The 22,926-nt window shown below is 44.9% G+C and overlaps 1 protein-coding gene across 4 annotated transcripts in view; it reads left to right on the top strand.

The window, feature by feature from the left end:
* cenpp (centromere protein P) overlaps positions 1-22,926 on the top strand; it is a 160,372-nt gene that overhangs the window by 65,053 nt on the left and 72,393 nt on the right. The window lies entirely within an intron of this gene.

Here is a 22,926-nt window from a genome sequence, read left to right as displayed (position 1 = left end):
GGAGAGCTTTGTATGTGTCTATGTGTGTGGAGTAAAGGTGTTATAGAGTTTTTTTTTCTTCTCTCCTCTGGTTGCACATTTAACATGCTGGTAGAAATTTGATAAATCGGATTCATGTTTCTCTGCAGTAAAGTCCCTGGCCACTAGGGGCGCCGCCTCTGGATGAGCATTTTCCTGTTTGCTTGTGGCGTTATGTGGGCGGCAGGTGGCCTAGTGGTTGGAGCGTTGGACTAGTAAACAAAAGGTTGCAAGATCAAATCCCAGAGCTGACAAGGTACAGATTTTTACCTTGTCAGCTCTGAGATTTGATCTTGCAACCTTTCGCCCCCACAAGGCTACCTGCCGCCCCCACAAGGCCACCTGCCGCCCCCACAAGGCCACCTGCCGCCCGCCCGTGATTGTATGTAGCGCACGACAGCAGCGGAAGAATTTAGTGTGAGTCGTCAGGCAAACAACGACTGGCAGAGCATGTCTATGTCTACGTCACTGTGAATCAGCCTGGCCTTTACACGCTAACTTAGTTATGGTTTCTAACTTTCCTTTTGTAACATTTCACCACATTATCCATGAAGTGTCCATTATTATTTCACCACATTATCCATGAAGTGTCCATTATTATTTCACCACATTATCCATGAAGTGTCCATTATTATTGGACAGATTCACCGTGTGTACTTGTCCGATGTGACACGAGCTGCAGCTTCATAGTGAATAGTCTGTCAGTGTTGTTGGTGTGAATAGTCTGTAGTGTTGTTGGTGTGAATAGTCTGTCAGTGTTGTTGGTGTGAATAGTCTGTCAGTGTTATTGGTGTGAATAGTCTGTAGTGTTGTTGGTGTGAATAGTCTGTCAGTGTTGTTGGTGTGAATAGTCTGTAGTGTTGTTGGTGTGAATAGTCTGTCAGTGTTGTTGGTGTGAATAGTCTGTCAGTGTTATTGGTGTGAATAGTCTGTAGTGTTGTTGGTGTGAATAGTCTGTCAGTGTTGTTGGTGTGAATAGTCTGTAGTGTTGTTGGTGTGAATAGTCTGTCAGTGTTGTTGGTGTGAATAGTCTGTAGTGTTGTTGGTGTGAATAGTCTGTCAGTGTTGTTGGTGTGAATAGTCTGTCAGTGTTGTTGGTGTGAATAGTCTATCTGTGTTGTTGGTGTGAATAGTCTGTCAGTGTTGTTGGTTTGAATAGTCTGTAGTGTTGGTGTGAATAGTCTGTCAGTGTTGTTGGTGTGAATAGTCTAGTGTTGTTGGTGTGAATAGTCTGTCAGTGTTGTTGGTGTGAATAGTCTGTCAGTGTTGTTGGTGTGAATAGTCTGTCAGTGTTGTTGGTGTGAATAGTCTGTCAGTGTTGTTGGTGTGAATAGTCTGTCAGTGTTGTTGGTGTGAATAGTCTGTCAGTGTTGTTGGTGTGAATAGTCTGTCTGTGTTGTTGGTGTGAATAGTCTGTCAGTGTTGTTGGTGTGAATAGTCTGTCAGTGTTGTTGGTGTGAATAGTCTGTAGTGTTGTTGGTGTGAATAGTCTGTAGTGTTATTGGTGTGAATAGTCTCTGTGTTGTTGGTGTGAATAGTCTGTCTGTGTTGTTGGTGTGAATAGTCGGTCAGTGTTGTTGGTGTGAATAGTCTGTCAGTGTTGTTGGTGTGAATAGTCTGTAGTGTTGTTGGTGTGAATAGTCTGTCAGTGTTATTGGTGTGAATAGTCTGTAGTGTTATTGGTGTGAATAGTCTGTAGTGTTGTTGGTGTGAATAGTCTCTGTGTTGTTGGTGTGAATAGTCTGTCTGTGTTGTTGGTGTGAATAGTCGGTCAGTGTTGTTGGTGTGAATAGTCTGTCAGTGTTGTTGGTGTGAATAGTCTGTAGTGTTGTTGGTGTGAATAGTCTGTCAGTGTTGTTGGTGTGAATAGTCTGTCAGTGTTGTTGGTGTGAATAGTCTGTCAGTGTTGTTGGTGTGAATAGTCTGTCTGTGTTGTTGGTGTGAATAGTCTGTCAGTGTTGTTGGTGTGAATAGTCTGTCAGTGTTGTTGGTGTGAATAGTCTGTCAGTGTTGTTGGTGTGAATAGTCTGTCAGTGTTGTTGGTGTGAATAGTCTGTCAGTGTTGTTGGTGTGAATAGTCTGTCAGTGTTGTTGGTGTGAATAGTCTGTCTGTGTTGTTGGTGTGAATAGTCTGTAGTGTTGTTGGTGTGAATAGTCTGTAGTGTTATTGGTGTGAATAGTCTGTCTGTGTTGTTGGTGTGAATAGTCTGTAGTGTTGTTGGTGTGAATAGTCTGTAGTGTTATTGGTGTGAATAGTCTCTGTGTTGTTGGTGTGAATAGTCTGTCTGTGTTGTTGGTGTGAATAGTCGGTCAGTGTTGTTGGTGTGAATAGTCTGTCAGTGTTGTTGGTGTGAATAGTCTGTAGTGTTGTTGGTGTGAATAGTCTGTAGTGTTGTTGGTGTGAATAGTCTGTCAGTGTTATTGGTGTGAATAGTCTGTAGTGTTATTTGTGTGAATAGTCTGTAGTGTTGTTGGTGTGAATAGTCTGTAGTGTTGTTGGTGTGAATAGTCTGTAGTGTTGTTGGTGTGAATAGTCTGTAGTGTTATTGGTGTGAATAGTCTGTAGTGTTGTTGGTGTGAATAGTCTGTAGTGTTATTGGTGTGAATAGGCTGTAGTGTTGGTGTGAATAGTCTGTCAGTGTTGTTGGTGTGAATAGTCTGTAGTGGTGTTGGTGTGAATAGTCTGTCAGTGTTGTTGGTGTGAATAGTCTGTCAGTGTTGTTGGTGTGAATAGTCTGTCAGTGTTGTTGGTGTGAATAGTCTGTCAGTGTTGTTGGTGTGAATAGTCTGTCAGTGTTGTTGGTGTGAATAGTCTGTAGTGTTGTTGGTGTGAATAGTCTGTAGTGTTGTTGGTGTGAATAGTCTGTCAGTGTTGTTGGTGTGAATAGTCTGTCAGTGTTGTTGGTGTGAATAGTCTGTCAGTGTTGTTGGTGTGAATAGTCTGTCAGTGTTGTTGGTGTGAATAGTCTGTCAGTGTTGTTGGTGTGAATAGTCTGTCAGTGTTGTTGGTGTGAATAGTCTGTCAGTGTTGTTGGTGTGAATAGTCTGTCAGTGTTGTTGGTGTGAATAGTCTGTCAGTGTTGTTGGTGTGAATAGTCTGTCAGTGTTGTTGGTGTGAATAGTCTGTCAGTGTTGTTGGTGTGAATAGTCTGTCAGTGTTGGTGTGAATAGTCTGTCAGTGTTGTTGGTGTGAATAGTCTGTCAGTGTTGTTGGTGTGAATAGTCTGTCAGTGTTGTTGGTGTGAATAGTCTGTCAGTGTTGTTGGTGTGAATAGTCTGTCAGTGTTGTTGGTGTGAATAGTCTGTCAGTGTTGTTGGTGTGAATAGTCTGTCAGTGTTGTTGGTGTGAATAGTCTGTCAGTGTTGTTGGTGTGAATAGTCTGTCAGTGTTGTGGTGTGAATAGTCTGTCAGTGTTGTTGGTGTGAATAGTCTGTCAGTGTTGTTGGTGTGAATAGTCTGTCTGTGTTGTTGGTGTGAATAGTCTGTCAGTGTTGTTGGTGTGAATAGTCTGTCTGTGTTATTGGTATGAGTGGTTTGTCAGATGAATGGAGCAACAGTACAGAGATATGCTTGATGAAAACCTGCTCCAGAGCGCTCAGGACCTCAGACTGGGGTGAAGGTTCACCTTCCAACAGGACAACGACCGTAAGCACACAGCCAAGACAACACTAGAGTGGCTTCGGGACAAGTCTCTGAATGTCCTTGAGTGGCCCAGCCAGAGCCCGGACTCGAACATCTCTGGAGAGACCTGAATATAGCTGTGCAGCGACGCTCCCCGTCCAACCTGACAGAGCTTGAGAGGATCTGCAGAGAGGAATGGGAGAAACTCCCCAAATACAGGTGTGTCAAACTTGTAGCGTCATACCCAAGAAGACTCAAGGCTGTAATCGCTGCCAAAGGTACTTCAACATAGTACCGAGTAAAGGGTCTGAATACTTATGTAAATGTGATATTTCAGTTTTTTATTTTTAACAAATTTGCAAAATAATTTCTAAAAACCTGTTTTTGCTTTGTGATTATGGGATATTGTGATGTCATGATGGGGTATTGTGATGTCATGATGGGATATTGTGTGTAGATTGATGAGGGCAAAAAAATAATTTAATCAATTCTAGAATAAGGCTGTAACGTAACAAAATGTGGGGTCTGGGCTCTGAATAGTTTCCGAATAGCGCTATATATTTTCGTTTTATGTTGGGGCTTTATAGATTGTTTATTTTGATGTGTTAGGCTTCAGAGTCGAGTGTTATTTGTCCAGGCCTCAATTGTTTCATGACTAGCACCATACATTCTCTCTGTTGATTTATTCTAATGTTATAATGTCTAATAGTAACTGGGGAATCGGGAGAGGTGATTCCCATTTGTGACCAACTGGCTCGATCAGGTCTTACGTAGCAACATTTGAAATTGTGTTTTTTACATTCGATAAAAGTAGAGACTAGAAAATGGTATATCATACACTACAGTTGAAGAACAATGGGAAAGTAATTGTGCTTTTGAAAGCTGATAAACTTGTAACCTCACTTTTGAGAAAATGGTCCTTAAATGTTTTGGTACACCTACTGAAGAGCTCTTCTTTGTCTACACCCATTCAGCATAGTTCACACCCTCTTGAGCCTTAGCCCCATTCATGGATCCACATGTGAGGCCATGTGCTAAACTGAGTGAGTACGGTAGTGTACAAAACAACCAATCATGTCTGTAGGCAGTTGTCGCAGTGACATCATGAACATTCTATTGTCGTCCGACATCAAACTTGTCGTTGTTGTTATGAAAAAGTATAAACACAAAAATGACAGGCTGCATGACATCAGCAGCCCGGTGGTCTGAATTAGCATAACAGGTGTATTTTAACACCTGTAAACCCATCCGTTTAAAAATGAATTTAGTATACGTCAATTTAACAAACCAGGCAACTAAAAGCAACTTTCTAAACAATGTTTTGGTTATTTTGTAGCTCGTTAGCTAGCTAGCTAACAAATCAAATCTCAAATCAAATTTATTTATATAGCCCTTCGTACATCAGCTGATATCTCAAAGTGCTGTACAGAAACCCAGCCTAAAACCCCAAACAGCAAGCAATGCAGGTGTAGAAGCACGGTGGCTAGGAAAAACTCCCTAGAAAGGCCAAAACCTAGGAAGAAACCTAGAGAGGAACCAGGCTAACCTTAAGTTAGCTGGCAAGCCAGTTCAAGTAATGACCATATCATATAGCTGACAATGTCTTAACTTCAGCCAATCAGTGTTCATTATTACAGGAACATAAACTCTCAACAAGATCATTATTTACAAGTTAATGGCTAATTACATAAAATAGCTTACGGTTGTCGAAATAAAAACAGGGCATTCTACCGGAGTATAACTTGGACACTGTCTCGTTGGCCTGACGTTACATCCTTATCTGACTTTGGTGCAGGTCATGTTGTTCTTCACTTTACCGTCTCTGGTGAACACACACTATATTAGAAACAAATCTATGTTTATTTATCACATACACATGATGTGTAAACAGTACAGTGAAATGGTTACTGGCATAGTGGAGTCATTTGTTTATACATGTAGCTAGCTAAACAATGAACTATAATCACAACTCATAACGTTACTACCCTGCATTACATAGTGGAGTCTTTTTTTAGACATGTAGCTAGCTAGCTAAACAATGAACTATAATCACAACTCATAACGTTACTACCCTGCATTACATAGTGGAGTCTTTTTTTTAGACATGTAGCTAGCTAGCTAACCAATGAACCATAATCACAACTCATAATGTTACTACACTGCATGAATCTACATGTAGCTAAAGCTAACCAACTAGGTTCAATGTTAACTAGCTAGCTAAAATTAGGCTATAACAAGCAATGCAAATGGCTCTGAGATATGAATAATATTACTATGAATAAGATCATACACGTACCGTTAGCTAACTTGCCATGAAAACGGCTTTCTGACAAAATTTTAGACGCATAATATCTGAAAATGTAGCTAGCTAGACTCTCTTACCCATATACATGGATGAACGCTTCTCCCTCTCTGTCACGGATGCTGTGGTTGCCCTTAGTTTGAAGATGTAATCCGCAGACCGGTGTTTTATACAACAGCCTTTGTGTGTTCTCTTTTCAACTCCGTCTGCATATATTTGCAATCCAAGCCTGAGTTTCTCCATCTCTTTAGCTATCATACTCTGCTTCCACTTCTACTGATTTCAGAAATCGGTCCTCCAGAAAGTGGAAAGCATTAACACAGTTATTCGTGATATCTTTAAAAAAAAGCCACGTTAGGAAGGATTACCTACACATACTGAGCAGCTCATGTTATAGACAGAAGCCTGCTACATGGCAGACCAATCCGAACTCATCTCTCAGCATGCCCAGCCCATCCATTATCTCAGCCAATCATTGCTAGCGGTAAGGTTCCTGGCTTTTTCCGTGGCTAAATCAATTAGGCTTTTTAATTTAACAATTTTATTTGTATTTACAGGTGGCATATAAGTTTGTTATTAAGGCACATGAAAGTTCACATGATCAAGAAGGCTTTTCTTATTATTTATTTATTTTTGTTGGTACTTTTACCCCCCTTTCTCCCCATTTTTGTGATATCCAATTGGTAGTTACAGTCTTGTCCCATCGCTTCAGCTCCCCTACAGTCTCGGGAGAGGCGGTCCTCCGAAATACGGCCCTGTCAAGCCGCGGTGCTTCTTGACACACTGCTCGCTTAACCCGGAAGCCAGCCCCACCAATGTGTTGGAGGAAACACCTTCCAGCTGGCGACCGAAGTCTGCTAGCAGGCGCCCGGCCCGCAACAAGGAGTCCCTAGAGCACGATGGGCCAAGGAAATCCCGGCCGGCCAAACATTGCCCTAACCTGGACAAGCCTGGACCAATTGTGCGCCGCCTCCTGGGTTTCCCAGTCACGGCCGGCTGTAACACAGCCTGGGATTGAACCAGGGTCTGTAGTGCGCCTTCGACCGCTGCATCACTCGGTCGAAGTAGTGAAGTAGTGATGCGTGGACGTTTGCCGAGTTTCCTGAAACGAGTCCCATTTAAGAGCATACATATTTTTTTGCTGCAGTGCTGCCTTCCAGCAGTTAATCGTCTCTGATTTATTGAGAGATTCAAGGAGCAATCATTGTTAAGTAACATAGTAGATGCAAAGCATTGAATATTTACCTTCACGCACTTCGAAATTAAGTGATAATTGATGTTTCTCCCCTTGTGCTGTTTATTTCTAATTCGTTTTTAAAACATATGAAGTTGTCCAGTGGAAGCAACTATGCAATTTATTGACACCACAACACAGTAAAGTCTTGGGAACACATCCCGAATGCTAGTCAATAAAAACATCAAAAATTCTCTGGTCTGTTTTGCTCACCAACATTTGTAGAATTGAAACGCTAACATATGGCGTCCGTTTCAAAACCTGGCCAAACTGTCTTAATATGTGGCTCTGGTTGTAGTTGGTGGCCGTTTAGGTAGAGGTTTTCAATCAAGGTAGAGGTTGAACCCTGTATAATAAGAGACCGACTACAGATCTCCTAGTTGAGTTGGAGTGTAGGGGGGGGGGGGGGGGGGGACAGCTGGTTCCCAGATGCTGTTCCAGTACATCCTGCTGCAGATGCATCCCACTCTCTCCTCTCCTCTCCTCTCTCCTCTCCTCTCCTCTCCTCTCCTCTCCTCTCCTCTCCTCTCCTCTCCTCTCCTCTCCTCTCCTCTCCTCTCCTCTCCTCTCCTCTCCTCTCCTCTCCTCTCCTCTCCTCTCCTCTCCTCTCCTCTCCTCTCCTCTCCTCTCCTCTCCTCTCCTCTCCTCTCCTCTCCTCTCCTCTCCTCTCCTCTCCTCTCCTCTCCTCTCCTCTCCTCTCCTCTCCTCTCCTCTCCTCTCCTCTCCTCTCCTCTCCTCTCTCCTTTCTCTCCTCTCTTCTCTTCTCTCCTTTCTCTCCTCTCTTCTCTTCTCTCCTTTCTCTCCTCTCTTCTCTTCTCTCCTTTCTCTCCTCTCCTCTCCTTTCTCTCTCCTCTCCTCCTCTCCTCTCCTTCCTTCATCACTCTCCTCTCCTCTCCTTCCTTCATCACTCTCTCCTCTCCTCTCCTTCCTTCATCACCCTCTCCTCTCCTTCCTTCATCACTCTCTCCTCTCCTTCCCTCATCACTCCCTCCTCTCCTCTCCTCTCCTCAGATGCATCCCAGGAGGATCAGTTTGTTGACTCTTCATGCTACACAGGATGACATTCAGGATATTGTCTTTGAATAGAAATATGTAAAGACCAGAATATCAATGTTGAATGTGATGCTTGAAATATTAAAGTAAATGAAGTACCTAAATCCTAAAAACCGATGTAGAATGTGATGCTTAAAGCCTAGATTGTTATGGTAAATATACCCTAATTGTAGAATGTAACGCCTAGAATGTATCCTAAATGTGTAGAAGGTAAAGCCTATAGAATAAACATATACAGTTGTAGTCGGAAGTTTACATACACCTTAGCCAAATACATTTAAACTCAGTTTTTCACAATTCCTGACATTTAATCCTAGTAAAAATTCCCTGTTTTAGGTCAGTTAGGATCACCACTTTATTTTAAGAATGTGTACTGTCAGAATAATAGTAGAGAGAATGATTTATTTCAGCTTTTATTTCTTTCATCACATTCCCAGTGGGTCAGAAGTTTACATACACTCAATTTGTATTTGGTAGCATTGCCTTTAAATTGTTTAACTTGGGTCAAATGTTTTGGGTAGCCTTCCACAAGCTTCCCACGATAATAGGATATAGGATTTAGGTCAGGGCTTTGTGATGGCCACGCCAATACCTTGACTTTGTTGTTCTTAATCCATTTTGCCACAACTTTGGAAGTATTCTTGGGGTAATTGTCCATTTGCGACCAAGCTTTAACTTCCTGACTGATGTCTTGAGATGTTGCTTCAATATATCCACATAATTTTCCTTTCTCATGATGCCAACTATTTTGTGAAGTGCACCAGTCCCTCCTGCAGCAAAGCACCCCCACAACATGATGCTGCCACCCCCGTGCTTCACGGTTGGGATGATGTTCTTTGGCTTGCAAGCCTCCCCCTTTTCCTCCAAACGTAACGATGGTCATTATGGCCAAACAGTTCTATTTTTGTTTCATCGACCAGAGGACATTTCTCCAAAAAGTACGATCTTTGTCCCCATGTGCAGTTGCAAACCGTAGTCTGGGCTTCTTCCTTGCTGAACGGCCTTTCAGGTTATGTCGATATAGGACTCGATTTACTGTGGATATAGATACTTTTGTACCTGTTTCCTCCAGCATCTTCACAAGGTCCTTTGCTGTTCTGGGATTGATTTGCACTTTTCGCACCAAAGTACGTTCATCTCTAGGAGACAGAACGTGTCTCCTTCCTGAGCGGTATGACGGCTGCTTGGTCCCATGGTTTGTACATGATTTGTACAGATGAACGTGGTACCTTCAGGCTTTTGGAAATTCCTCCCAAGGATGAATCAGACTTGTGGAGGTCTACCATTTTTTTCGGAGGTCTTGACTGATATCGTTTGATTTTCCCATGATGTCGAGCAAAGAGGCACTGAGTTTGAAGGTAGGCCTTGAAATACATCCACAGGTACAATTCCAATTGACTCAAATTATGTCAATTAGCCCATCAGAAGCTTCTAAAGCCATGACATCATTTTCTGGAATTTTCCAAGCTGTTTAAAGGTACAGTCAACTTAGTGTATGTAAACTTATGACCCACTGGAATTGTGATGCAGTGAATTATAAGTGAAATAATCTGTCTGTAAACAGTTGTTGGAGAAATGACTTGTGTCATGCACAAAGTAGATGTCCTAACCGACTTGTCAAACTATAGTTTGTTAACAAGAAATTTGTGGAGTGGTCGAAAAAAACGAGTTTTAATTACTCCAACATAAGTGTTTGTAAACTTCCGACTTCAACATGTAAATGTAGAATGTAAGGCCTAGAATGTATCCTAAATGTGTAGAAGGTAAAGCCTATGGAATAAACATGTAAATGTAGAATGTAAGGCCTAGAATGTTAACAATAAATGTATCCTAAATGTAAATGTAGACTGTAAAGCCACTTCCTCGGCCTTGGGCTATAATCCCAGCACAAGTTTTTCCTACGGCAGTTAGCCTTTAAGACCTCAAAAAAACACTTCAGATATATTATGTTACATATTAAAAGGAACAATCATAAGGTTATTTCCACTAAAGCTTGTGGAGAAAACATATTGCAGTCAGTACAGTACACCTGAGTGTTATGGGTAGTTTATTCCTCCTGGGGCGGCAGGGTAGCCTAGTGGTTAGAGCGTTGGACTAGTAACCGGAAGGTTGCAAGTTCAAACCCCTGAGCTGACAAGGTACAAATCTGTCGTTCTGCCCCTGAACAGGCAGTTAACTTACTGTTCCTAGACCAGTTAACCCACTGTTCCTAGACCAGTTAACCCACTGTTCCTAGACCAGTTAACTTACTGTTCCTAGGCCGTCATTGAAAATAAGAATTTGTTCTTAACTGACTTGCCTAAAGGTTAATAAAGGTTAAATTTAAACAAATTTATTACACAGATTATTTCAAGATTTATCAACTACATTTACTTATTTCCCGAAGTTATTTTCATCACAGCGGAGTTAGTTTCCTACTAGTATACTTTCTTTATGTTTTTGATGCCATTGAAACATGTTTTAAATACATGCATTCTATAAAGCCCTTCTTTTTTACATCAGCAGTTGTCACAAAGAGCTTTACAGATACCCAGCCTATAACCCCAAAGGGCTTTACAGATACCCTAGCCTATAACCCCACAGAGCTTTACAGATACCCTAGCCTATAACCCCACAGAGCTTTACAGATACCCAGCCTATAACCCCACAGAGCTTTACAGATACCCAGCCTATAACCCCACAGAGCTTTACAGATACCCTAGCCTATAACCCCAAAGAGCTTTACAGATACCCTAGCCTATAACCCCACAGAGCTTTACAGATACCCTAGCCTATAACCCCAAAGGGCTTTACAGATACCCTAGCCTATAACCCCACAGAGCTTTACAGATACCCTAGCCTATAACCCCAAAGGGCTTTACAGATACCCTAGCCTATAACCCCACAGAGCTTTACAGATACCCTAGCCTATAACCCCAAAGGGCTTTACAGATACCCTAGCCTATAACCCCACAGAGCTTTACAGATACCCTAGCCTATAACCCCACAGAGCTTTACAGATACCCAGCCTATAACCCCACAGAGCTTTACAGATACCCAGCCTATAATCCCACAGAGCTTTACAGATACCCTAGCCTATAACCCCAAAGAGCTTTACAGATACCCTAGCCTAAAACCCCAAAGAGCTTTACAGATACCCTAGCCTATAACCCCAAAGAGCTTTACAGATACCCTAGCCTATAACCCCACAGAGCTTTACAGATACCCAGCCTATAACCCCACAGAGCTTTACAGATACCCTAGCCTATAACCCCAAAGAGCTTTACAGATACCCTAGCCTATAACCCCAAAGAGCTTTACAGATACCCTAGCCTATAACCCCAAAGAGCTTTACAGATACCCTAGCCTATAACCCCACAGAGCTTTACAGATACCCAGCCTATAACCCCAAAGAGCTTTACAGATACCCTAGCCTATAACCCCACAGAGCTTTACAGATACCCAGCCTATAACCCCACAGAGCTTTACAGATACCCTAGCCTATAACCCCACAGAGCTTTACAGATACCCTAGCCTATAACCCCAAAGAGCTTTACAGATACCCTAGCCTATAACCCCACAGAGCTTTACAGATACCCAGCCTATAACCCCACAGAGCTTTACAGATACCCAGCCTATAACCCCACAGAGCTTTACAGATACCCTAGCCTATAACCCCACAGAGCTTTACAGATACCCAGCCTATAACCCCACAGAGCTTTACAGATACCCAGCCTATAACCCCACAGAGCTTTACAGATACCCTAGCCTATAACCCCAAAGAGCTTTACAGATACCCTAGCCTAAAACCCCAAAGAGCTTTACAGATACCCTAGCCTATAACCCCAAAGAGCTTTACAGATACCCTAGCCTATAACCCCAAAGAGCTTTACAGATACCCTAGCCTATAACCCCAAAGAGCTTTACAGATACCCTAGCCTATAACCCCAAAGAGCTTTACAGATACCCTAGCCTATAACCCCACAGAGCTTTACAGATACCCAGCCTATAACCCCACAGAGCTTTACAGATACCCTAGCCTATAACCCCAAAGAGCTTTACAGATACCCTAGCCTATAACCCCAAAGAGCTTTACAGATACCCTAGCCTATAACCCCACAGAGCTTTACAGATACCCAGCCTATAACCCCAAAGAGCTTTACAGATACCCTAGCCTATAACCCCACAGAGCTTTACAGATACCCAGCCTATAACCCCACAGAGCTTTACAGATACCCTAGCCTATAACCCCAAAGAGCTTTACAGATACCCTAGCCTATAACCCCAAAGGGCTTTACAGATACCCTAGCCTATAACCCCAAAGAGCTTTACAGATACCCTAGCCTATAACCCCAAAGAGCTTTACAGATACCCTAGCCTATAACCCCAAAGAGCTTTACAGATACCCTAGCCTATAACCCCAAAGAGCTTTACAGATACCCTAGCCTATAACCCCAAAGAGCTTTACAGATACCCTAGCCTATAACCCCAAAGAGCTTTACAGATACCCCAGCCTAAAACCCCAAAGAGCTTTACAGATACCCCAGCCTAAAACCCCAAAGAGCTTTACAGATACCCTAGCCTATAACCCCAAAGAGCTTTACAGATACCCTAGCCTATAACCCCAAAGAGCTTTACAGATACCCAGCCTATAACCCCAAAGAGCTTTACAGATACCCTAGCCTATAACCCCAAAGAGCTTTACAGATACCCAGCCTATAACCCCAAAGAGCTTTACAGATACCCAGCCTATAACCCCAAAGAGCTTTACAGATACCCAGGCTAAAACCCCAAATAGCTTTACAGATACCCAGGCTAAAACCCCAAATAGCTTTACAGATACCCAGGCTAAAACCCCAAATAGCTTTGCAGATACCCCAAAGAGCTTTACAGATACCCAGGCTAAAACCCTAAATAGCTTTCCAGATACCCCAAATAGCTTTCCAGATACCCAGGCTATAACCCCAAAGTGCAAGCAATGGTGAGTGTGGAGGTTAAGCTAGATTCCTTTCCTTTCTTTTTTGGATCGAGACATTGGTGGTGACAGCATAGGTATGGATAGTATTACAGCTTAAATATATGCCACAGCTCCGTGGAGGGCTATTCCATGAGCTGCTTTATGGTTTGGCTGCTGGCTGTATTTTCCTCATCTTGGCATGCAACTACCTCTGGGCTCAGCATAGCAGTGAAATGAGATCCAAACTAGGGGTGTTGCAACGAACTTTAACAAAGAATCTTATGACCTTTATTATATTGAGATTTACGCTGATAGCCATATTTTTCATTGTGCTAGTGCATCACTTAGTGGAGATGCAGACGGTCTACGTTTTGGCCGTTTGTTGTAGTTTATTGGTAATGCTAATGTAAACTAAACACCATTTACTGTCTGCTGGTATGTAGCTAAATCAACACCATATTGGCTTACTCTGTATGTCTCTGTGGTCCAATAGAGTGGTGAGGGGGGAGGAGTCTACCGTGTGCAGAAGAGACTTCACCATAAATGTTCTAGATTCAGGTTCACTCAAACATCGTTTTAAAGATTTTGTTTCACTGTTGACAGTTACAGCTGAATTTGTGATTGTATATCGAGTCTCTCTCTTTAAATATTTGCCATCTGTGGGTATTCGTTTGTCTCTGAATTGTTTAACCATACGTTTTGCTGCCAGCTCCTGATATCAGGGCATAAAAACTACATGTGTGTCCTGAATTAGCCTAGTGCACATGTGTGTTCAGCTATAGCCTGTTCCGAGTTGTTTTCCCCCTAACTAAACTAGCTGGCTAGCCGAACTATGCTAGTTTTCGTCCTCGTGACCAAACTTCATAAATACTGCTCCCTCATCTTCAAAACTCTAATGCTTGTTATGAAATCTGCCTTTACGGAGCTTTGCTCATGAAACAGCTGACGAGGCAGAATCCTGGTTAATCAGCCTCTTAGGATTCTACTGAATCTGATCAGCTTGTCAGGAATGGAGCTCACCCACTCTGTACATGAAAAATACTACCTATAAAACAGGGAGTGTCCAACCAGCATAGAGAACAAGCTAGCTAAGTTAGCTGCGTTGCTTGCAATGCGATTGGCTGTGGTCTTGGGGGTGTCACACATCCTGGGAGACAGAGCTGTCTGTCAGGCATTTTTCAGGGCTTAAATGCCCCACGAGGGCTTAGATGCCCCCAAGAGCTCTTAGTTCAAGGTAAGGGACATTTAGCTTGCTAACATTTTAACTTATAAATTGATAATGAGCTCCCACCACAAATTAATTAATGATGTTTGTGTACCATCACTTAGTGTCGTAATTAATGAAAACATATGTGCTGATCCACGTTGCTGTCTCAGCCTTACTGTCAATCTATCATCAATACGGGATCTCCAATTTAGAGAGTTTCTCCTGATCTCCACAAAACACCTGTGTTATGTCATTATCATGAGATAAATACGAGGGAATTATGTTTTTATTCACATGTCATCTCTGGACCTGCGTACCAATGACAATAATGAATGGCTAAATGAACTTCAGGACACAAAGGGTCCATGGAGCTGCTCCTTCTCCTTCTCACCACCACTCTCTGTGGAGTCATGTTATTGGAGAATTAACAACATGCAACAGGCTTGTCTTTTATTACGTTAATACGTTTATTACGTTACATTAAGAAACCTAAATTAGAAGGGGGAAGAGCTTTGACGATTTGAGACGTACGAGGGCACACACAATACACTCCCTCGTCCACTCTCTCTCTTTTCTCTCCTCATCTCTGTACAAGCAGCCATTGAAGCAGCTCCCCCTCTTTCCGTCTTTCTTACCTCAATCTCTTCTCTCTTCCATGACCCTCCCGTTCCTCTTTCTTACTCCTCACAATCCTCTCTTTCTTCTCATACCCCTCCCGTCGTCCCTCTTCTACCTCTCACATCTCTCTCCGCTCTTCCATCCCCCTTTCCTCTTTCCTTACCTCTCGCATCTCTTTCCCTCTTCACCCCCTTTCTTACCTCCCACATTCTCTTTCCCCTCTTCATCCCTCCCTCGTTCCTCTTTCCTACTCCCATATCTCGTCTTCCCCTCTTATCCCCTCCCCTCGTTCCCTCTTCCTTACCCTTCCTGCACATCTCTTTCCCCTCTTACCCCCCCTTTCCCTCTTTCTTACCTCCTCACATCTCTCTTTCCCCTCTCACCCCCCCCTCTTCCCTTTCCTTACCTCCTCCCCATCTCTCTTTCCCCTCTTCATCCTCGCCCTCGTTCCCTCTTTCCTTACCTCCTCAATCTCTTTTCCTCCATCCCCCCTTTCCTCTTTCTTACCTCCTACATCTCCTTTCCCCTCTTCACCCCCCCCTTTCCTCTTCCTTACACATCCTCACATCCTCTTCCTCTTCATCCCCCCCTTCCTCTTTTCTTACCTCCTACTCTCTCTTTCCTTTCATCCCCCCCTCTTTCCATTTCCTTACTCCTCAATCTCTTTCCCCCTTCACCCCCCCCCTTTCCCTCTTTCCTTACAATCCTCACATCTCTCTTTCCCCTCTTCATCCCCCCTCCTCTTTCTTACTCCACATCTCTCTTTCCCCTCTCATCCTCCCCTCTTTCCTATTTCTTACTCCTCACATCTCTTCCCTCTTCACCCCCCCCCTTCCCTCTTTCCTTAATCCTCACATTCTCTTTCCCTCTTCATCCCCCTTTCACTCTTCTTACCTCCTCACATTCTCTTTCCCTTCATCCCTCCCCTCTTTCCCTATTTCTTACTCTCACATCTCTCTTTCCCCTCTCCCCCCCCCTTTTCCTCTTTCCTTACCTCCTACATTTCTTTCCCCTCTCATCCCCCCCCCTCGTCCCGTCTTTCCTTACCTCCTCATATTCTCTTCCCTCTTCATCCCCCCTTTCCTCTTTCCTACTCTCACATCTCTCTTTCCCTCTTCACCCCCCCCTCCCCTTTCTTACCTCTCACATCTCTCTTTCCCTCTTCATCCCTCCCCCTCTTTCCTATTTCCTTACCTCCTCACATCTCTTTCCCTCACTCCATTTCCAATCTTTCCATCCATTTATTCTTGCCTCCATCTACCCACATTTAGTAGGCTACAGGTGAGGCTGTTTTTCTAAAGGCGACTCAATAAGGGTTCAATCTACTCCTGGACATGAAAACACTACAATATGTGTTTTATGATCTGTACTCTGTCAGACAGGCTTGCAGGACGCACCGATACATCCGATTTAATAAAGGCCTGTAGGTAAATACTGCGCTCAAACTGACAACAGAAGTACCCAGCTGTACATCCTTTTACAACAATAGGCCGTGTCTATCCATCTAGCTATCAACTGAAGGCTGAGGATCCCAGTTGTACAGACAGACAAACAGTCAGACAGACGGTGTGTTTTAAAAAAAGAAAAGTAATATTTTATATCACCTGATTTAGGATAATTCACCAAACATGTTGAAAGGTTTCATTGAATATTGCTATGCCCCCCCCCCTCTTATATCTTAATGTAATGACATGATGTTGTTGTTGTTGTTATCAATGACTTATCAACAGCTGTAACAAGTTGTCCAGTGCAGGAAATCCTCACTGGTACCCTAGTTTATGGAAAGACCCATCAGCGGTTGGGAACCAGTGCTTTGAAACAACCATAAGACTTCTCTTGTCTGCACGTGAGTTTGTTCTAATGATCCTACCATGCAGGGAGGAGAAGGAGACAGTCTGCCCCCATTATAACTGCTCAGGGCCTCTGTTCAAAAGGCCTGTGTCTGACTCAAAATCCACACTAGAAACCTCTCAGAGATACAGGTTGGCAGGCAGTCAGACAGATATATTTCTCCGTTGTATTGTAGCCTCTCGTCACTGCTTCTGGTTGCCAAGATCATAAGACAAGACAAGTGAGTTTAGCTGAGGACTGGTCTAAGATGATAGTTTTAGGCACAGCAGTTATGCACAGCAGTTATGCTTCAGGTTTCATCAGTGGTTTAATAGATCACGTCTTCAGGTTTCATCAGTGGTTTAATAGATCACGTCTTCAGGTTTCATCGGTGGTTTAATAGATCACTTCTTCAGCCACATTTTAGCGGCCATCCTTACGGCAGATTGCGGCAGGGTAGCCTAGTGGTTAGAGCATTGGACTAGTAACCGGAAGGTTGCAAGTTCAAACCCCCGAGCTGACAAGGTACAAATCTGTCGTTCTGCCCCTGAACAGGCAGTTAACCCACTGTTCCTAGACCGTCATTGAAAATAAGAATTTGTTCTTAACTGACTTGCCTGGTTAAAAAAGGTAAAACATTTTATTTTTTAAATCAGCACGTGAACATTGTTTTTTAAATAATACCTGTGTTTTTTTTTAGTTGTTGTTGAGAGGTTTGGGTCGTATTGTGTTGAGAGTTGAGGTCCGTATGGTTTAAATTAGAAGGGTTTGGAATGCTTGGAATGTCCCCCCCCCCACCCCCGGACCTTTTGAGCGAAACCATTATTCTGTCAGCACTGACATTCAGCTCACCTGAGGGATGGGCTGTGGAACACACACACATACACTTCACTGGGCTTCAAGTGTCCACAGTCGTGGCCATGCTATTTTATTATGTTATTGTTTATAATACTTATTATTATGCTATTTGCATTCGATGAAGTTGCAATGCCCACTACTGAATGGTTGTGACTGGATAACCAATCTAAGGAGCAGTAGTGTCAATGAAATGGGATTTACCACAGACCTCTCCTCTCAAAAGGGTCTCCCAAATGGCACCCTAGCTCCCTACATAGTGCACTACTTTTGACCAGAGCCCTATGGCTCTATAGTGCACTATATAGGGGACGCGGATGTCGTTGTACCCCCTCAAACCCTCCCGGGGACTCCTTCTCGTTCCACCAAAGGCTGAAAATCTCCAGGGATCAGCATCATATAAACACAACTGGTTTTCCAGATGTACTTCTAGGAAGTACCACAGGACGGTTAACCATTTCACAGTATTGAGACGGCAGCTTCCAAGAAGAGCTGACAGAATAGGTCTAGTGTGTAGGCTTTACTCCTGACTGGCGTGAGGAAACTACCCCTCCCTACGTTCAGGCTGTGCTCAAACCCTATACCCCAACTCGAGCACTCTGTTCTGCCTCCTCTGGTCTCTTGGTCCTCCCACCACTATGGAAGGGCAGTTCCTGCTCAGCCCAATCCAAGCTCTTCTCTTGGTCCTCCCACCCCTATGGAAGGGCAGTTCCTGCTCAGCCCAATCCAAGCTCTTCTCTTGGTCCTCCCACCCCTATGGAAGGGCAGTTCCTGCTCAGCCCAATCCAAGCTCTTCTCTTGGTCCTCCCACCACTATGGAAGGGCAGTTCCTGCTCAGCCCAATCCAAGCTCTTCTCTTGGTCCTCCCACCCCTATGGAAGGGCAGTTCCTGCTCAGCCCAATCCAAGCTCTTCTCTGTCCTGGCACCCCCCAATGGTGGAACCAGCTTCCCCCTGAAGCTAGGACAGCAGAGTCCCTGTCCATCTTCCCCCTGATGCTAGGACAGCAGAGTCCCTGTCCATCTTCCCCCCTGATGCTAGGACAGCAGAGTCCCTGTCCATCTTCCCCCTGATGCTAGGACAGCAGAGTCCCTGTCCATCTTCCACCTGATGCTAGGACAGCAGAGTCCCTGTCCATCTTCCCCCCCTGATGCTAGGACAGCAGAGTCTCTGTCCATCTTCCCCCTGATGCTAGGACAGCAGAGTCCCTGTCCATCTTCCCCCTGATTCTAGGACAGCAGAGTCCCTGTCCATCTTCCCCCTGATTCTAGGACAGCAGAGTCCCTGTCCATCTTCCCCCTGATGCTAGGACAGCAGAGTCCCTGTCCATCTTCCCCCCTGATGCTAGGACAGCAGAGTCCCTGTCCATCTTCCCCCTGATGCTAGGACAGCAGAGTCCCTGTCCATCTTCCCCCTGATGCTAGGACAGCAGAGTCCCTGTCCATCTTCCCCCCTGATGCTAGGACAGCAGAGTCCCTGTCCATCTTCCCCCTGATGCTAGGACAGCAGAGTCTCTGTCCACCTTCCAAAAAAACACCTGGAACCGTACCTCTTCAAAGAGTATCTTAAATAATCTCCCTCCTCACCTCGACCCCCTGTTCCGGAACCAACACTTTTCCTTGACCCTTCAGATGAGTCTCTCTGGATAAGAGCGTCTGCTAAATGATTTAAATATAAACGTGTTAAAAAACCCTTCAGTTAGTTTTCACCAAGAGGTCGGTGGAGGTGGAGGGGCGTGGCTTGGTTCCCAGATGGGCATGCTGGCCGTAGGCTAGAGGGGGTAGGCAGGTCTACTCCCCATCCCTCCAGGCGTCTGCCAGCGTTGGCTGTACAGAGAGAGACGAGGCTTGGTTCCCAGATGGGCATGCTGGCCGTAGGCTAGAGGGGGTAGGCAGGTCTACTCCCCATCCCTCCAGGTGTCTGCCAGCGTTGGCTGTACAGAGAGAGACGAGGCTTGGTTCCCAGATGGGCATGCTGGCCGTAGGCTAGAGGGGGTAGGCAGGTCTACTCCCCATCCCTCCAGGCGTCTGCCAGCTTTGGCTGTACAGAGAGAGATGCTGGCCGTAGGCTAGAGGGGGTAGGCTGGTCCACTCCCCAGGTGTCTGGGTTCGGCTGGGCCAGGATCAAACCTGCAGTGAGTTGTCGTAACGGTCTGAGCAGTCGGCTGTGGTACGGAGAGTCTCTGAGCGGTTGTGTGAGACGTGGCAGAGCTGTGGAGGCCAAAACGGTAGATCTGTTCCATGTGTTTCCTGAGCGCCACTCGCTGCAGAGCAGACAGAGACCGTGTCCCAGATGGCACCCTGTTCCCGACGTAGTGCACTACTTTTAACCAGAGCCTTATAGGCCCTGGTCTAAAGTAGTGCACCATATAGGGAATAGGGTGCGATTGGAGATGCAGACTGGTTTGCCTCCTTTTCCTTGGCTTCACACAGCATGTCCAAGCCCCCGTGATTAACAAAAGACAACAGACGGAATGCAACTTTTTATTTTTTGAGGGGGTGAGGGAGTGGGGGAGTGAGGGGGTGAGGGGGGTGAGGGAGTGGGGGGGGTAGGGAGTGGGGGGGGTGAGGGAGTGGGGGGGTGAGGGGGTGGGGGGAGAACAGCATTCACATGCTAAAATAGATGAACAATGGCTTTTACTCATGTTGATGAACTCTCCTCTTTTTCATTAAAAATGCAGTTTTCCATTTCAGGTGAATTGGGGCCATTTCAGGCATTCGGTCATCTAACCTCAACATTGCAATGTATATTGTTGAGGACTGTTACCGCTGAGCAGGTTGTTGGGTCCTTTGTTGAGGACTGTGTTAGGGCTGAGCAGGTTGTTGGGTCCTTTGTTGAGGACTGTTACCGCTGAGCAGGTTGTTGGGTCCTTTGTTGAGGACTGTGTTACTGCTGAGCAGGTTGTTGGGTCCTTTGTTGAGGACTGTTACCGCTGAGCAGGTTGTTGGGTCCTTTGTTGAGGACTGTTACCGCTGAGCAGGTTGTTGGGTCCTTTGTTGAGGACTGTTACTGCTGAGCAGGTTGTTGGGTCCTTTGTTGAGGACTGTGTTACTGCTGAGCAGGTTGTTGGGTCCTTTGTTCAGTACTGTGTTACATCTGAGCAGGTTGTTGGGTCCTTTGTTGAGGACTGTTACTGCTGAGCAGGTTGTTGGGTCCTTTGTTGAGGACTGTTACTGCTGAGCAGGTTGTTGGGTCCTTTGTTGAGGACTGTGTTACTGCTGAGCAGGTTGTTGGGTCCTTTGTTCAGTACTGTGTTACATCTGAGCAGGTTGTTGGGTCCTTTGTTGAGGACTGTTACTGCTGAGCAGGTTGTTGGGTCCTTTGTTGAGGACTGTTACCGCTGAGCAGGTTGTTGGGTCCTTTGTTGAGGACTGTTACCGCTGAGCAGGTTGTTGGGTCCTTTGTTGAGGACTGTGTTACTGCTGAGCAGGTTGTTGGGTCCTTTGTTGAGGACTATGTTACTGCTGAGCAGGTTGTTGGGTCCTTTGTTGAGGACTGTGTTAGGGCTGAGCAGGTTGTTGGGTCCTTTGTTGAGGACTATGTTACTGCTGAGCAGGTTGTTGGGTCCTTTGTTGAGGACTATGTTACTGCTGAGCAGGTTGTTGGGTCCTTTGTTGAGGACTGTTACCGCTGAGCAGGTTGTTGGGTCTACTAAACAGACTTGCAGAGTGGTGCTGGTGGATGGGAACCAAACAAACTTAGAGGACAAAAAAAAAAAAATGACCTAAATAGACCCCGTGGGTCTGTGATGCATTGAGACATCAGTCATGACGGATACAGTCATTTTAAATCATTGATGTCAGTCAGTTCTGGCAAAAAGAAACGACTACGTTATGAAAGCTGAGCAGATTTAAACCTACTGTTTGCATTAATCCAGCATTCAGATCGTACCCTGGGAGGTCCAGAGGTACTACTGTTCTGGCTTCAAATTAGAATTTGAGGGACATACAGTATTGTATCATATTCTGTTTACTGTACCTTTTGAGTGACTTCATAATCATATTCCGTACCTTTTGAGTGACAGCATATTCATATACTGTGTACTGTGACTGCTTTTGAATCATATTTCTAGACCTGGTTCAGTGGCGTCTTCTACTGGAGATGTGAGAGAAGGGTTGATGTTCCAGTTTCCTACTGTCGCTATCACACATCCAATAAATACTTTTTTATTTAACCAGGCAAGTCAGTTAAGAACAAATTCTTATTTTCAATGACGGCCTACCGGGGAACAGTGGGTTAACTGCTTTGTTCAGGGGCAGAACGACAGATTTGTACCTTGTCAGCTCGGGGGTTTGAACTTGCAACATTCCGGTTGCTAGTCCAACACTCTAACCTCTAGGCTACCCTGCCGCCTCTACACTCTAACCTCTAGGCTACCCTGCCGCCTCTACACTCTAACCACTAGGCTACCCTGCCGCCTCTACACTCTAACCACTAGGCTACACTGCCGCCTCTACACTCTAACCACTAGGCTACCTGCCACCTCTACACTCTAACCACTAGGCTACCTGCCACCTCTACACTCTAACCACTAGGCTACCTGCCACCTCTACACTCTAACCACTAGGCTACCCTGCCACCTCTACACTCTAACCACTAGGCTACCCTGCCGCCTCTACACTCTAACCACTAGGCTACCTGCCGCCTCTACACTCTAACCACTAGGCTACCTGCCGCCTCTACACTCTAACCACTAGGCTACCTGCCACCTCTACACTCTAACCACTAGGCTACCTGCCACCTCTACACTCTAACCACTAGGCTACCTGCCGCCCCTACACTCTAACCACTAGGCTACCTGCCACCTCTACACTCTAACCACTAGGCTACCTGCCACCTCTACACTCTAACCACTAGGCTACCTGCCACCTCTACACTCTAACCACTAGGCTACCTGCCGCCCCTACACTCTAACCACTAGGCCACCTGCCACCTCTACACTCTAACCACTAGGCTACCTGCCACCTCTACACTCTAACCACTAGTCTACCTGCCACCTCTACACTCTAACCACTAGGCTACCTGCCACCTCTACACTCTAACCACTAGGCTACCTGCCACCTCTACACTCGAACCACTAGGCTACCCTTCCGCCCCACATTGACAGTAACATAATGTTGAATTAAACGGTGGTCGACGCTAACACTGCCCGGTTGACGTCAGGTGTAATCCATGAATATGCAGGGTTGTCACGTATGAAAAAGCAAATATATTTTTCTTAAAAGATGAAATAAAAGTAGAATATTTCCTTT

Source organism: Oncorhynchus kisutch, linkage group LG5 (genome assembly GCF_002021735.2).
Source record: "Oncorhynchus kisutch isolate 150728-3 linkage group LG5, Okis_V2, whole genome shotgun sequence".
Lineage (NCBI taxonomy): Eukaryota > Metazoa > Chordata > Actinopteri > Salmoniformes > Salmonidae > Oncorhynchus > Oncorhynchus kisutch.
This window is presented reverse-complemented; position numbering and strand designations above follow the sequence as displayed.